Source organism: Pleurodeles waltl, chromosome 1_2 (genome assembly GCF_031143425.1).
Source record: "Pleurodeles waltl isolate 20211129_DDA chromosome 1_2, aPleWal1.hap1.20221129, whole genome shotgun sequence".
Classification (NCBI taxonomy): Eukaryota; Metazoa; Chordata; class Amphibia; order Caudata; family Salamandridae; genus Pleurodeles; species Pleurodeles waltl.
This window is the reverse complement of record NC_090437.1, coordinates 555745741-555759794: the sequence shown is the minus strand read 5'-3', so window position 1 is coordinate 555759794 and position 14054 is coordinate 555745741.

Genomic DNA, 14054 nt, shown 5'->3' with positions numbered 1-14054 from the left:
TGGTGATGGGTGTCCATTTACTGCCAATGTCATGATGAGGACCTAAGTCTTTTTGGCCCTGAGACTTCAGAAAACAGGAGGCAAGCTCAATCCAAGCCGTTAAAGAGTACTTCTCTGCAAAGTCAGAGGGCAGCAGGGCAAGAGCAGGGCACCAGTCCTTCTCAGCAAAGCAGTACAGATGAGTCCTTTGGGCAGCCAGGTAGTTCCTCTTGAGAGGTTGCAGGTTCAGGTTGGAAGTCTGATTTGGTGGGGTCGGGATCCAGTTTATACACCCAATATGCCTTTGAAGTGGGGGAGACTTCAAAGAGTGGTTTTGAAGTGTACAACGTCCCCTTTCAGTACTGGTCTTCCTGCTAGGGCCCCAGCAGGGAGTTTGGCAGTCCATTAATTGAGGGCAGGTCACTAGCCTTTGAAATGTAAGTGTTAGGCCCTCCACCCTCCCAGCCCAGGAAGACCCATTCAGTATGCAGAAGAGTGCAGGTGTGACTGAGTATCCTGTGTTTGTGGTTGTCTGGGTGAAATGTACAAGGGAGCTGTCAAACAGCACAGCCAAGATGTGGATTGGAGACAAGCTGTAAGGCACAGATTGATTTTGAGTGTAGAGAAATGCTCACTTTCTAAAAGTGGCATTTCTAAAATAGTAATATAAACTCCAACCTCACCAATAAGCAGGATTTGTATTACCATTCTGGCCATACTACATGTGACCTGGTTATCCCTTTGTGATCAGGATCTGTCACTTAAACAGTATATGAGGGTAGCCCTAATGCTATCCTATGAAAGGAGCAGATCTCACAGTAGTGGAAAAACTATTTAGGAGTTCTCCACTACCAGGACATATAAATCACACATGTACATGTCCTGCCCTTTAACTACATGGCACCCTGCCCTATGGGTTACCTAGGGCCTACCTTAGGGGTGACTAAAATGGCAGTTTAGGGCTTGGCAGGGAATTTTAAGTGCCAAGTTGAAGATGCAGTGAAACTGCACACACAGGCCTTGCAATGGTAGTCCTGAGACATGGTTAAGGGGTTACTTACGTGGGTGTCACAACCGGTGCTGCAGACCCACTAATAGCATTCAATTTACAGGCCCTGGGCACATGTAGTGCACTTTACTAAGGACTTACAAGTAAATCAAATGTGCCAACTGGATATGAACCAATGTTACCATGTTTGTAGGGAGAGAGCATATGCACTTTAGCACTGTTTAGCAGTGGTATCAATCAATCAATCAATTTTTGTAGAGCACGGCTACTCACCCGTGAGGATCTCAAGGTGCTGGGGGGAAGGGAGGGGCCTCAAGAGCGACGTCTTGAGGTTCTTCCTGAAGATGGTGAGTAACTGGCTTTGTCTGAGGTGAGGGGGAAGTTGTTCCTGCTCCTTGCTACAATGTAGGTGAAGGATCATCCTCCGGCAGTGGTTTTGAAGATGTGAGGGATGGTGGCCAAGGCCATCTGGGTGAAGCGGAGGGATTTGGTGGGGGTGTGGAAGGAGATGCGGTGGTTCAAGTAGACTGGTCCTACATAGTGTATGGCCTTGTAAGTGTGGGTGAGTAGCTTGAAGGTGATTCGCTTCTCGACCGGTAGCCAGTGGAGGGTCCTCAGGTGTTGGGAGATGTGTTCTCGGCGAGGGAGGTCCAGAATGAGTCTGGCAGCTGCGTTCTTGATCAGTTGTAGTTTTTTTTATGTTTCTAGTTGAGGTGCCAGCGTAGAGGGCTTGCTAGTGACTAAGGCGTGGGTGACTGTCCTGCGACAGTCTGCTGGGATCCATCTGAAGACTTGTTGAAGTTTGTGGAGTGTGTGCCAGCAGCAGGAGGCAATTGAGTTTAAATGGCAGGTCATATATAGGGAAGACGATGATTCTTAGATTGTGGGCATGCTAAGTCAGTGCAGCGGGGGGCGCTGAGGGATGTGGGCCACCAGGAGTCGTCCCAAGCTGAGCTGGCATTTCCGAAGATGATGAGCTCAGTCTTCTCGCAGTTGAGCTTGAGGCAGCTTTCTCTCATCCAGGTGGCAATGGTTTCCATTCCTGAGTAGAAGTTTGTTTTGGCCGTGTCCGGGTCTTCAGTGAGGGAAATGATGAGTTGTGTATCATCAGCATATGACACAATGTTCATACTGTGTCTTCTGATGATGGCAGCGAGAGGGGCCATGTGTACGTTGAACAGTGTGGGGCTCAGTGAGGATCCTTGGGGGACTCCGCAGTTGACTCCTGTGGGTCTGGAAGTGTAGAGTGGGAGTCTGACCCTCTGCCTCATTTCAAAGAGGAAGAAGTGGATCTATTCCAGGGTGGTAAAGTACACAGTGTCCGCAAACCAGCAAAAACAGTGTCAGAAAAGTGGAGGGAGGCAGAAAGTTGGGGGATGATCAGGTCTAACATATATTCCCCCTGCTGAAAGTGGGGAGAGCTGCCCAACTCCTTGGGAGCTCTCATTGCTAAGTTGGAAGTATCTGGAGAGACCATCAGCATTGGAGTGGTCAGTCCCTGGACAATGCTCTGTAAAGTCCAAGCCCTGTAAGGAAATGGGCCACCTCAAGAGTTTAGGATGTTTATCCCTCATCTGCATGAGCCATCTCAGGGGCCTGTGGTCTGTCTGAACCTGGAAGTGATCCCCAAACAGGTAGAGTCTCAGTGTCTTCAGTGCCCAGACCACAGAAAATGCTTCTCCTTCAATGGCACTCTACTTCTGTTCCAGTGGTAATAGTCTTCTGCTAATAAAGACTACTGGTTGGTCTAGGCCCTCCTCATTCAGCTGTTCTAGAACCACCCGTATGCCATGCTCTGATGTGTCTGTCTGCACAATGAATTCCTTGGAGTAGTCAGGGGCCTTGAGCACAGGTGCTGTGCACATGGCTTCCTTTAGATAGTCAAAGGCTTTCTGACAAGCCCCTGTTCAATTCACCAACCTACGTTGTTTCTTAGATGTGAGTTCTGTTAAGGGGGCCACTATAGTGCTATAGCCCTTAACAAATCTACGGTAGTACACAGTGCGACCCAGGAAATCCCTCACCTTAATTTGGGTTCTAGGTGATTGCCAGGCCCTGATTGTCTCAATCTTGGCCTGGAGGGGCTGCACCTTGCCACCACCTACTAGGTGTCCCAAGTACACCACGGAACCCTTCCCAATCTGCCACTTACTGGTCTTGATGTTCCGGTCTGCCTGTTGCAGAGCCTAAAACACCTCCTAGAGCAGGTGTTCCTCCCAGCTGGAACTGTAGAGGGCGATGTCGTCTAGGTAGGCTGCACAGAATGCATCCTTCCAGCGAGGACCCCGTTAACCAACTGCTGGAAGGTAGCGCGGGCATTCTTTAACCCCAAGCGCATCACTCTGAACTGGTAGTGTCCCTCAGGGGTGGACAATTCAGATCTCTCTTCAGCCCCCTCAGTCAAGGTGATCTGCCAGTACCTGATGTGAGATCAAACGTAGAGAAATTTGGCAGCACCTAGCCTGTCTATGAACTCATAAGCTTGGGGATGGGGTGACTGTCTCTCTTCGTGACAGAGCTCAGACCCTGGTAGTCCATGCAGAACCTAAGTTCAGTCTTGGCACCAGGAGCGGCAGCCTCAGTAACCAGAACCATGGGGCTGGACCAGGGACCGCTGGACTTCTCAATCATTCCAAGAGTCAGCATCTCAGTAACTTCTTCCTTGATGCTAGCCCTCACATTGTCTGACAACCTGTACATTTTGTTCTTTACCGGGAGACTGTCTCCTGTGTCAATATTATGGACACAAAAGTGTGTAATTCCAAGGGTGAGGGAACACAGGGAAGAGAACCGTTTTAATAATGGCAGCAGTCTCCTCTGTGATCTAGAATCAGGGAGTCAGAGATATTGACACCCTCCACTGACCCATCACCTTCCTTGGCAGAGAAGAGGTCAGGGAGAGGTTCACTCTCCTCTTCGATACCCTCATCTGTCACCAGAAGCATGCTGACTTCAGACTTCTCAAAATAAGGCTTCAGTCGGTGCTGATGGAGCACCCTTATGGGTTTTCTAGGGGACTTGAGGTCAACTAAGTAAGAGGCCTCTCCTTTGCACTCCTTGATTTCAAATGGGCCAGTCCAGCAGACCTGGACAACCATAGGCTCTACTGGCTCCATCACCCAAACTTTGTTGCCAGGTTGAAACTCCACCAGGGTGGCCTTCTGGTCATACCATTGTTAAATAACCTCTTGACTGGCCTTGAGGTTGCTCTTGGCCTTTTTCCAGAAACACTGCATCTGGTTGCGAAGGGCCAGCATTTAACTGACCACATCCTAGGGGTATTTCCTGGGAGCTTTCTCCCATCCCACTTTTACTATGCTTAGGGGGCCCCTGACAAAGTACCCATAGAGAAGTTCAAAGAGACTGAACTCCACCCTCTTCTGGTCCCCTCTCTATAAGCAAAGAGAAGGCATGGCAAGAAGACATCACACTTACGCCTCATGGCGTCAGGGAGGCCTGTGATTAAACCTTTCAAGGTTTTGTTGAATCTCTCCACAAGACCATTGGATTGAGGATGATAAGGGCTGGTAAACTGGTAGGTCACCCCACACTCACCCACATGGACTTCATGTATGCAGACATGAAGTTTGTGCCTCTGTTAGACACAATCTCCTTTGGGAACCCCACAGAGGTAAATATCCCCATCAGATCCCTGGTCACCACCGGTCTAGTCACTGTCCTCAGAGGGATTGCCTCTGGGTAGCGGGTGGCATGATTTACCAAAACCAGGATAAACCTCTTGCCTAAGGCAGTCTTGGGGTCCACGGGACCAATGACGTTGATGCCCGACCTTTCAAAGGGGGTGCCAATGACAGGGAGCGGGATCAGCGGAGCATTGAGCCTTTTACCTGTCTTCCCACTAGCCTGGCAGGTTGGGCAGGACCTACAGAATGCATCTGAGGCTACCCGCATTCGGGGCCAATAAAAGAGGGTGACAAGCCTAGCGGAGGTCTTGTCTTGCCCTAAATGTCCTGCCAAGGGGATGTTGTGAGCCAGACCCAGTAGGAAGGCCCAGTAGCACTGGGGGACCACCAGCACCAGTGCTGCCCCAACCTCCGGTACCTTCGGCTCACTGTAGAGGAGATCATTCTCACAATATATATGATGATCGCTGGAGGCTTCACCGGCTGCTTGGGCTGAGGCCTGTTGCCTCAGACCCTCAAGAGTAGGGCATTCCTTCTGGGCCTTGCAGAATTTCTCCCTGGTTGGCCCACCCTCAACTTGCTAGCCATTAAGCTCAGGTAGGTTATGCAGGGCAGCAATGTCCTCCCCAGGTGGCTCAGAGGCTTCCTCCTCAGGGACCCTGTTAACCACTGTGAGAACTTATGGGACCAGTTTCCCTCACCCTTTGCACTTCTCCTTGGCAGCTGTATGGGCCATTGTTCCAGGGTCCGGATGCCCCTGACTCCCTTCCTGGGCAGCCATGGACCTTGTTGTCATTCAGACACATTCAGGCAAACCTAACATCTCCAGGTCAGTGTAGAAAGGTGGCTTTCTTCTAGTATGGGTACCCCCATGTTTGTCAGTGTTTGTCAGTGTGTTTTTACTGTCTCATTGTGATCCTGCTAGCCAGAACCCCACTGCTCATAGTTTGGTGGAGGTAAGGGCTTGCCTCTCTGAGCCAGACAGTACCCCTGTGCACTGCGTGTTCTGCAGCTCCTTGGGCTTCTGTGCACTTCTTCCAAATGTCCTTTGTGCACAGCGTAGCCCAGGTCCCCAGCACTCTATTGTGCGATGCTCAGCTCTCTGAGTTGTTTTCCAGCAGCGTGGGATCCTTCAATGTAGTGCTGCGATAACCGCATTCTGCAACTCCTTTGTACCCATGTTCAGGGACTCCTGTGGGTGGTGCCTGGTCGTCTGAGGGCTCTCTAAGGTGCTGAGAGCCCCCTCTGCCTCCTCAGTCTGAGTTGAGGCACCCAGGTCCCACCTGGGCCCAGGTAGCACCTTTTCCCGCCAAACGTGACATTTGCATGAGCCAAGGCTTATTGGCAGAATTCAACAACGAAAACCAGCCTGCATCCAGCGACTCGACGTGGGACATCTCTTGCACCAAGCAGGAACCCGCAGGTGTCTTCTTTGGTGTATTTCTGGCTTCTTCATCCAACCGAAGAATCCACTTTTGTATCTTCATCCGGGTTAGCAGGGGCTCCTGTTCTTCCTGGACTTTTCATTGACTTCTGGACTTGGTCTCCTCTCTCTACAGGGCTTCAGGTCCAGGAATCCATTGTTGGTTTCTTGCAGTCTTGCTTGGATTTTGCATAACCCTTTACCACAACTCCTAGTGTGTTCTGAGGAAACTTGCTATACTTTACTCTTGTTTTCCTGGGTTCTGGGGTGGGGTAATTTACTTGCCTTTGGTGTTTTCCTACACTCCCAGCACCCCTCTATGCACTACACTTGCCTAGGGGGGAAACTGACATTTGTATTCCACTATTTTAGTATATGGTTTGTGTTGCCCCTAGTCCCATTGCAACCTATTGTGTTTTTCACTATTTTCTGACTGTGTACTTACCTGATTTTGGTTACTAGTGTACATATTGTGCATAATACTTACCTCTAGACAGAGTATTCCCTCTAAGATATTTTCGGTCTTGTGTCACTAAAATAAAGTAACTTTATTTTTGGTAACACTGAGTATTGTCTTTCTTGTGTATAAGTATTGTGTGACTATAGTGGTATTGCAAGAGCTTTGCATGTCTCCTAGTTCAGCCTTGGCTGCTCTGCTACTGCTGCCCCTAGACAGCCTGAACTGCTAGACACTGCCTACATTTCACTAAGGTGGATCACTGGACCTGGTATTAGGTGTAAGTACCTCTGGTACCCACTACAAACCAGGCCAGCTTCTCACAGGTAGTATGCTCAAGGTCGTTGTCTAACAGACAATCTGCAGGTATGGCAGGACTCACAGCTACTTTCAGAGTACCAGAGCAAAGACCCCCCACACTCAAAGGGAACCAGAGCTACCGGTAGGTGGCTCTCGCGATTGTCAACAACTATAACCTGGTTGAAGGTATTGAGGATGACCTTCTCTGCTGACACCAGAAGCCCCATGACAGTAGCCATGCTGGCTCCTGTGTCACGCAGAGCCTCCACCCTTTGCCCATTAATGGTGACCCATTGTCTATACTTGCAGGCATGTGGGTTTTTGGCACCATTTGCTCCTCTCCCATGGACACTAGGGTCACCTCTATCTTTTTCCCAAAGCTAACTGGGACTACCTCCTCTCTGAGCTCTAAGCTAGCCAACTCAGGATTCTGCCCTCCAGTGGGGGTCTGTGCCCTCTTGGGACACTTGGAGTCACGCTTAGAGTGCCCGTACCTAGCGCACTCTGTACACTAGGGTACAAACCTCCCTTTCTTATGGTCAAAGAATCCTGGTTTCTTTGCAGATTCAGGTTGGGACTGGGTACCACTATCCCCTTGGGAATTGTTTTGGGGGCCTTTTGAGAACTCCTTATTTTTAAGTTTTTCTCCCCCCTTTTTATTCTTGTGGGAACACTGACCATATTTGTGGGTGTTCCCTCTAGATACCTTTTTGGACAATGTGGTGCTAGCCCAGAGGTCCACCTCCACAGCAAGCTTCCTATGATCAGTCAGCTTACTCTCAATCAGGTGCTGGCGCACCTCTGTAAGGCAAACACTGAGGCCCTCATTACAACCCTGGCGGTAAATCCCGCTTACCATTGTGCTGACGGCCGTCAAGATACCGTGGCCATGGCGGAAATCCGTTACAGGTATTACGACCCACATCTCGTAATCTGCCACAATACAGACACCTGCACAAGTCCACCACACCAAAGGTCAGTGGTAAACTGGCGATACCAAAACCTACACCGTCACGCCAACAGGAATACGCCCACACTATCACGACCCACGAATCAACGTGGTTGTCTTTCAACCGCGGTAATCCGACGTCGGTACACAACGCCACGCTCAGAATACACACACATTTACAAAACATAATCACATTGGACACCACACCCACACACTCACACCACTATAAAACACACACACAGAGAGAATAGCAAACACAACACCGGCATCCACAGGCACACAACACCATCACTCATACAACATCCACGCACCTCAAAGAACACACACCAACAAAACACATCACGCAGCACAACAAACATCACCTCACACATCACCCACACCACATTATGGCACCTCAAAGACACCCCAGGTTTTCTGAGGAGGAGCTCAGGGTCATGGTGGAGGAAATCATCCGGGTAGAGCCACAGCTTTTCAGGTCACAGGTGCAGCAGACCTCCATTGCATTGAAGATGGAGCTATGGCAGAGAATTGTCGACAGGGTCAGTGCAGTGGGACAGCTCCCCAGAACACGGGATGACATCAGGAAGAGGTGGGACGACCTACGGGGGAACGTGCGTTCTGCAGTATCCAGACACCAGTTAGCAGTACAGAGGACTGGCGGTGGACCCCCACCTCCTTCCCCACAACTAACAACATGGGAGGAGCAAGTCTTGGCAATCATGCATCCTGAGGGCCTCGCAGGAGTAGCAGGAGGACTGGAATCTGCTAAGTCATATTTTTACTACTCTATCCCCCCCACCCTACCTGCATGCTATCACATACTCCCACCCTTACCCTAACACCCATCACCCCATCATTCCAAAGATACCCCACTATCACAATCCACACAGCCCAAAACCAAGGCCTGCATGTCACACCAATGCATGGACACCCATCACCAAAGCATGTCCAGTACAGATACTCACCCAGTCCCCAAAATCACTAATCACACAAGGACAAAGACAATAATGCAAACACAGGAGTAGAGGGTAACTCACCCATTGCACAAGATGGCACACACAGATACAATAACTATGCATTTACACCCCAACAGGACCCATACCCAACGACACTGGACAGGAGGTGCCAGACATATCGAGTCCCCCCACAGAAGAGGCCCACAGTGATGACAGCAGCTCTGCACGCCTGGATCAAGATGACCAGCCCGGCCCATCAGGGACCTATGGACAGTCGGTTCCCCTGCCACAGTCACAAACCACCACTGAACCTCCCCCTCAGGAAACACCAGCACTGCACCCACCCAGCGAGCCCATCCCTCTGTCCCCAGGACACGTCAATCAGCAGTGTGTCCACCACTACAGGGACCCCAGGAAAACCCACCAACCCAAGACAATCAGGGACCTGGGACAGTGGCAGTGGGCACACGGTTCATGGGACAGAGGCACAGGATAACAGGGAAACTGGGAGGCCTGCTGTGCGATGGGGGAAGACAGGCCCAGGGAACCCACTCTCCATGAGGCACTCTCCAACATCATGGGAGCATACTATCATTCCCAGGAGACCATGGGGACGGTACTGACCAAGTTTCAGGAGACCCAGCGGCTGCAGAAGGAACAGTACCTGGGGATCAGGGAGGACTTGAAGTCCATTAACACCACCCTGGTCACCATTGCAGGGATGCTGGCAGACATGGCCAACACTGTGAGGGACACAGTGGCACACCAACGGGCCCCTGACACTAGCCTGAATGATGGACAGCCCTCCACCTCAGCCGGCGCTAGTGGACAGGAAGTCCCGCCACAGGACCAACAGGCCATCAGCACCACCACCCCCTGCAGAAGGAGAACCACCCCGCAAACAGTCCCTGAGATCCAGGAACAGGACAGAGAACATTGCCAAGACCCCCATCAGGCAATAAGACTCTCCTGATTGTCACCCTTTTGGCCCACTATGTCACCCTGACAACTTTGAACTGCCATTACTCCACTTCCTATGCTTCCTTGGACAATGCACCCAATGAGACTGGACTCTACCATGGACATTCCGCCACCATCACCCCAGCCCATTTCACAGCCCCCTCCACTTATTAGCACAGAAATAAACACCCTTGAATCACAAATCAATCTGGAGTCAGTCTGTACTTTCACAAATGTGTAATTGCAACCTCATAGAAAAATAGCAATGTCAATGTTCATTTTCACATACCAATGTTCGACAGTTGTTGGGCATCAGTAAACATAGCAGAAGGCAGAAAGTGGGACCCAGATCTTTGAAATGGAAAGCGACAGTGACATGTCAGGGTCCATACACAGAGGTAAAAAGGGAGATTCACGCAATGTCCAACAGTAGTATGATATGAAAGGAGCAGTGCCAGTCTCTTACCTGTGTCTCATGGGAAGTATTGCATGATGATGTTGTTTCGGTTGTCTATATCTTCTTCTTCTGCCTCCTCTTCTTCACTGTCCACAGGCTCCACAGCTGCCACAAGACCAACATCAGGCCCAGCCTCCTGCAGAAAAGGCAGCTGGTGTCACAAAGCCAGGTTGTGCAACATACAGCAGGCCACAATGATCTGGCATATCTTCTTGGGTAAGTAGTATACCTGTCAGGTGGAGGCACCGGAACCTGGCCTTCAGAAGGCCGAAAGTCCGCTCAATTATCCTCCTAGTTCACCCATGTGCCTTATTGTAACATTCCTCTGCCCTTGTCCTGGGATTCCTCACTGGGGTCAGTAGCCATGACAGGTTGGGGTAACCAGAGGCACCTGCAAATATCGAGGGACAACTGTTAGACATACACCAACTCTTAGGGACTCTCCCATACCCAGACACCTATGTCAACAGTGTTGGGACCTTGGGCTCACCTATTAGCCACACACGGTGCCTCAGGAGTTGCCCCATCACATAAGGGATGCTGCTATTCCTCAAAATGTAAGTGTCATGCACTAAGCCAGGATACTTGACATTCACATGGGAGGTGTACTGGTCTGTCAAACACACCATCTGCACATTCATGGAATGGTAGCTTTTGCGGATTCTGTACACCTGTTCATTCCTACGGGGGGAACAAATGCCACATGTGTTCCATCAATGGCACCAATGATGTTGGAGATATGTCCTAGAGCACAGAAGTCACCTTTCACTGTGGGCAAATCCTCCACCTGAGGGAAAATGATGTAGCTGTGCATGTGTTTCAGCAGGGTAGACAACACTCTGGACAACATGTTATAGAAAATTGGCTGTGACATCCTTAATGCCATGGCCACTGTTGTTTGAAAGGGCCCACTGACCAGGAAATGGAGTACAGACAGGACCTGCACTAGAGGGGGGATTCCTGTGGGATGGCGGATAGCTGACATCAGGTCTGGCTCCAACTGGGCACACAGTTCATGATTTGTGACACGATCAAGTCTGTAGGTGATAGTGATGTGTCTGTCTTCCATTGTCAACAGGTCCACCAGGGGTCTGCATACCAGAGGATGATGCCATCTCATCATCTGGCCCAGCAGACTTGCTGTATGGAGGAGAATGGTGAGCAGAGGGTCATACACCACATAGGTTTCACATGGGTGTTTAGAACAATCGTGATGTAAACCGTGTGTTGCGCTGTCTGTCCATATTCCTGGCCAAAAGTGCTGTGACACAGTTAGTTGCCCTGCCATGTGCCCCCCTGAAATGGCAGCTGCCTGACCTGTAAGGATGGACAAGGGGAAATGAGGTAACTGCACTGGCATTTTGCTGTGTCGCGGTAGGCGGTCGAAGACCGTGGCGCAAATCAGCATCGGTTATCATTGGGCCCTATGGGTTCCAGGAGCCAATGACGATGTACGCCGGTGATGACGGTACGCACCGCCGCAGACGTGACTGCCATTTTCTATCTGTTCACTCACTTGATACCTGACCCTCAACAGGAGATGACCTACACTGCAAGTGCTGCTGTGACCTGAGTCTTGAAGCGACAATGGCTACAGTGTTTGGGGAAAGGGCCCCTGCCTTCACCACGGAGGAGTTGGACAACCTGGTGGCTGGGGTCCTCCCCCAGTACACGCTACTCTACAGTCCTCCAGACAAACAGGTGAGTACACTGTGAGCATGATGGATGGGACATGAATGTATGGAGTGGCGTGGATGGAAGATACAGGGGTGGGGGCAGAGGCCAGCATGTGAGGATGGTCAGTGTATGTGTTTCTGGGCCAGGGTGGGAGGTTTGTGCCCAATGAGTAAGAAGAACCAGACAGGGGAGTAAAATCCAATCTTACTTCACTTTTCCTCTAGGTCAGCGCCCACCAGAAGAAGGGTATTTGGCCTGCCATCGCCAAGGAAGTGTGGACACTGGGGGTCTATCATAGGTGGAACACCCACTGCTGCAAAAGATGGGAGGACCTGCGCCGCTGGAGCAGGAAGACGGCGGATGCCCAGCTGGGGATGGCCTCCCAATGTGGAAGTGGTGCCCGTCGCACCATGACCCCCCTGTTGTACCGGATCCTGGCGGTGGCATATCTTGAGTTGGATGGGCGCTTGAGGGCATCACAGCAGCCACAAGGGGGTGAGTAAAGTCTCATTCAGCTGACTCTGCGCGCATTATGAGGTTTCTGGGTGGGGGAAGTGCTTAGTGGCACTCCAAACCCAAAAGTGGTAGTGCCCCTCTACACCTAGTCAGGCTCCTGTGGTTTCCAGGTGTGCATCAAATGGGTCTAGGCAGAGTGCCCCATGGGAATCTGATTTTCCGCTGAACTGGGCTAGTGCATAGGGCTGCTCCCTGTGTGTTGTGTCCACCAACGATGGTGTTGTTGCAGGCATTGACCATGTGTCTCTTCTGTCTTTCCTCCCCTTTTTGTTTTGTCACCCTGTCCTTGTGTGCATTAGCATCATCTGGCGGAGGAGCATTGGCACCGGAGCAGGAGGGAGCTGCAACCCACATGGCCCAGGAGGGTGAATGTACGGAGTCTGAAGGCACCAGTGGGACGGAGGGTGAAGGGAGACCCATGATGGGGACAGGAGGAGACACTAGCGACAGCGACTCCTCTTCTGATGGGAGCTCCCTTGCAGTGGCGGGCACCTCTCTGCCCACCGCATCAACAGGTACAGCCGCCACCCCGCCTATCAGCACCGCCATCCCAGTGCCCGCTCACCCAGGAGGGTGGGCATCTCCTTCGCCCCAGGTACCTCAGGCCCTGCCCCAGTCTGCCCTGCTGCCCTCAGTGAGGAGGCTATTGACCTGCTGAGATCCCTCACTGTTGGGCAATCAACCATTTTGAATGCCATCCAGGGTGTCGAGAGGTATTTGCAGCAAACAAATGCATACCTGGAGGGCATTAATTCTGGCGTGGCAGCCCAACAGAAAGCATTTCAGGCTCTGGCCTCAGCACTGATGGCAGACATTGTCCCTGTGTCCATCCTCCCCCCTCCAACTTCCACTACCCAGACCCAATCACCTTTACCTCAGCCTATCCCAAGCACACCATCAGACCAGCATGCACACTAATCAACACACAAGAGTGGACATGGCAGACATAAGCACCACATATCCCACAGGCACTCACACAAGCACCATCCCCATGCAGACATGTCAACATCCACTGCCTCCACTATGTCTGCCTCCTCCACGTCCTCCTCCCTCCCAGTCTCGTCTTCACTCACACCTGCATGCACTACATCCTCAGCCACTACCTCCATCACCAGCACGCCCATCACCACGCTCCGCTTACGTGCAATCACCACCCCCACTACCTTTCACACGTCCCCTGTGTCCTCTTCCAGTGTGTCTGTGAGCCCTCCTCCCAAACTACACAAACACAGGCACACACCCACTCAACATCCATCCACCTCACAACAGCCTCCAGCCCGTGCACCCTCACCCAAACTCAGCAGACTTACACCTCCTACAACCATTACCTCTTCCTCCACTCCCAAGCCTCCTCCATCTTCCCGTCCCAGTGTGTCTAAAAGACATTTCCTGGCTAACATTGACCTCTTCCCTACACCCCCCATCCTTCCACTAGGGCTAGGATGTCCAGATCTTAGCCCAGCACCTCAGCCACGAAATCCTCGAGCACTGTGGTCCCTGCAAATCCAGGAACATCGCAGGCGGCACCCATCAGGGCTGTCAGTGTGCCTCCTAGTGAGGCCAAGGATCACCCTATTCCGCCACCTGCCAAAGTGAAGAAAGGGCCCACATGCCGTAGGGAAAAGCCGCACCAACCACCCAGCAAGGCCTCATCCAGAACAAAAGAGGACAGTGCCAAGGTCCCAGCAGACAGTGCCACCACAGCCGACATGAACATCATTCCCACT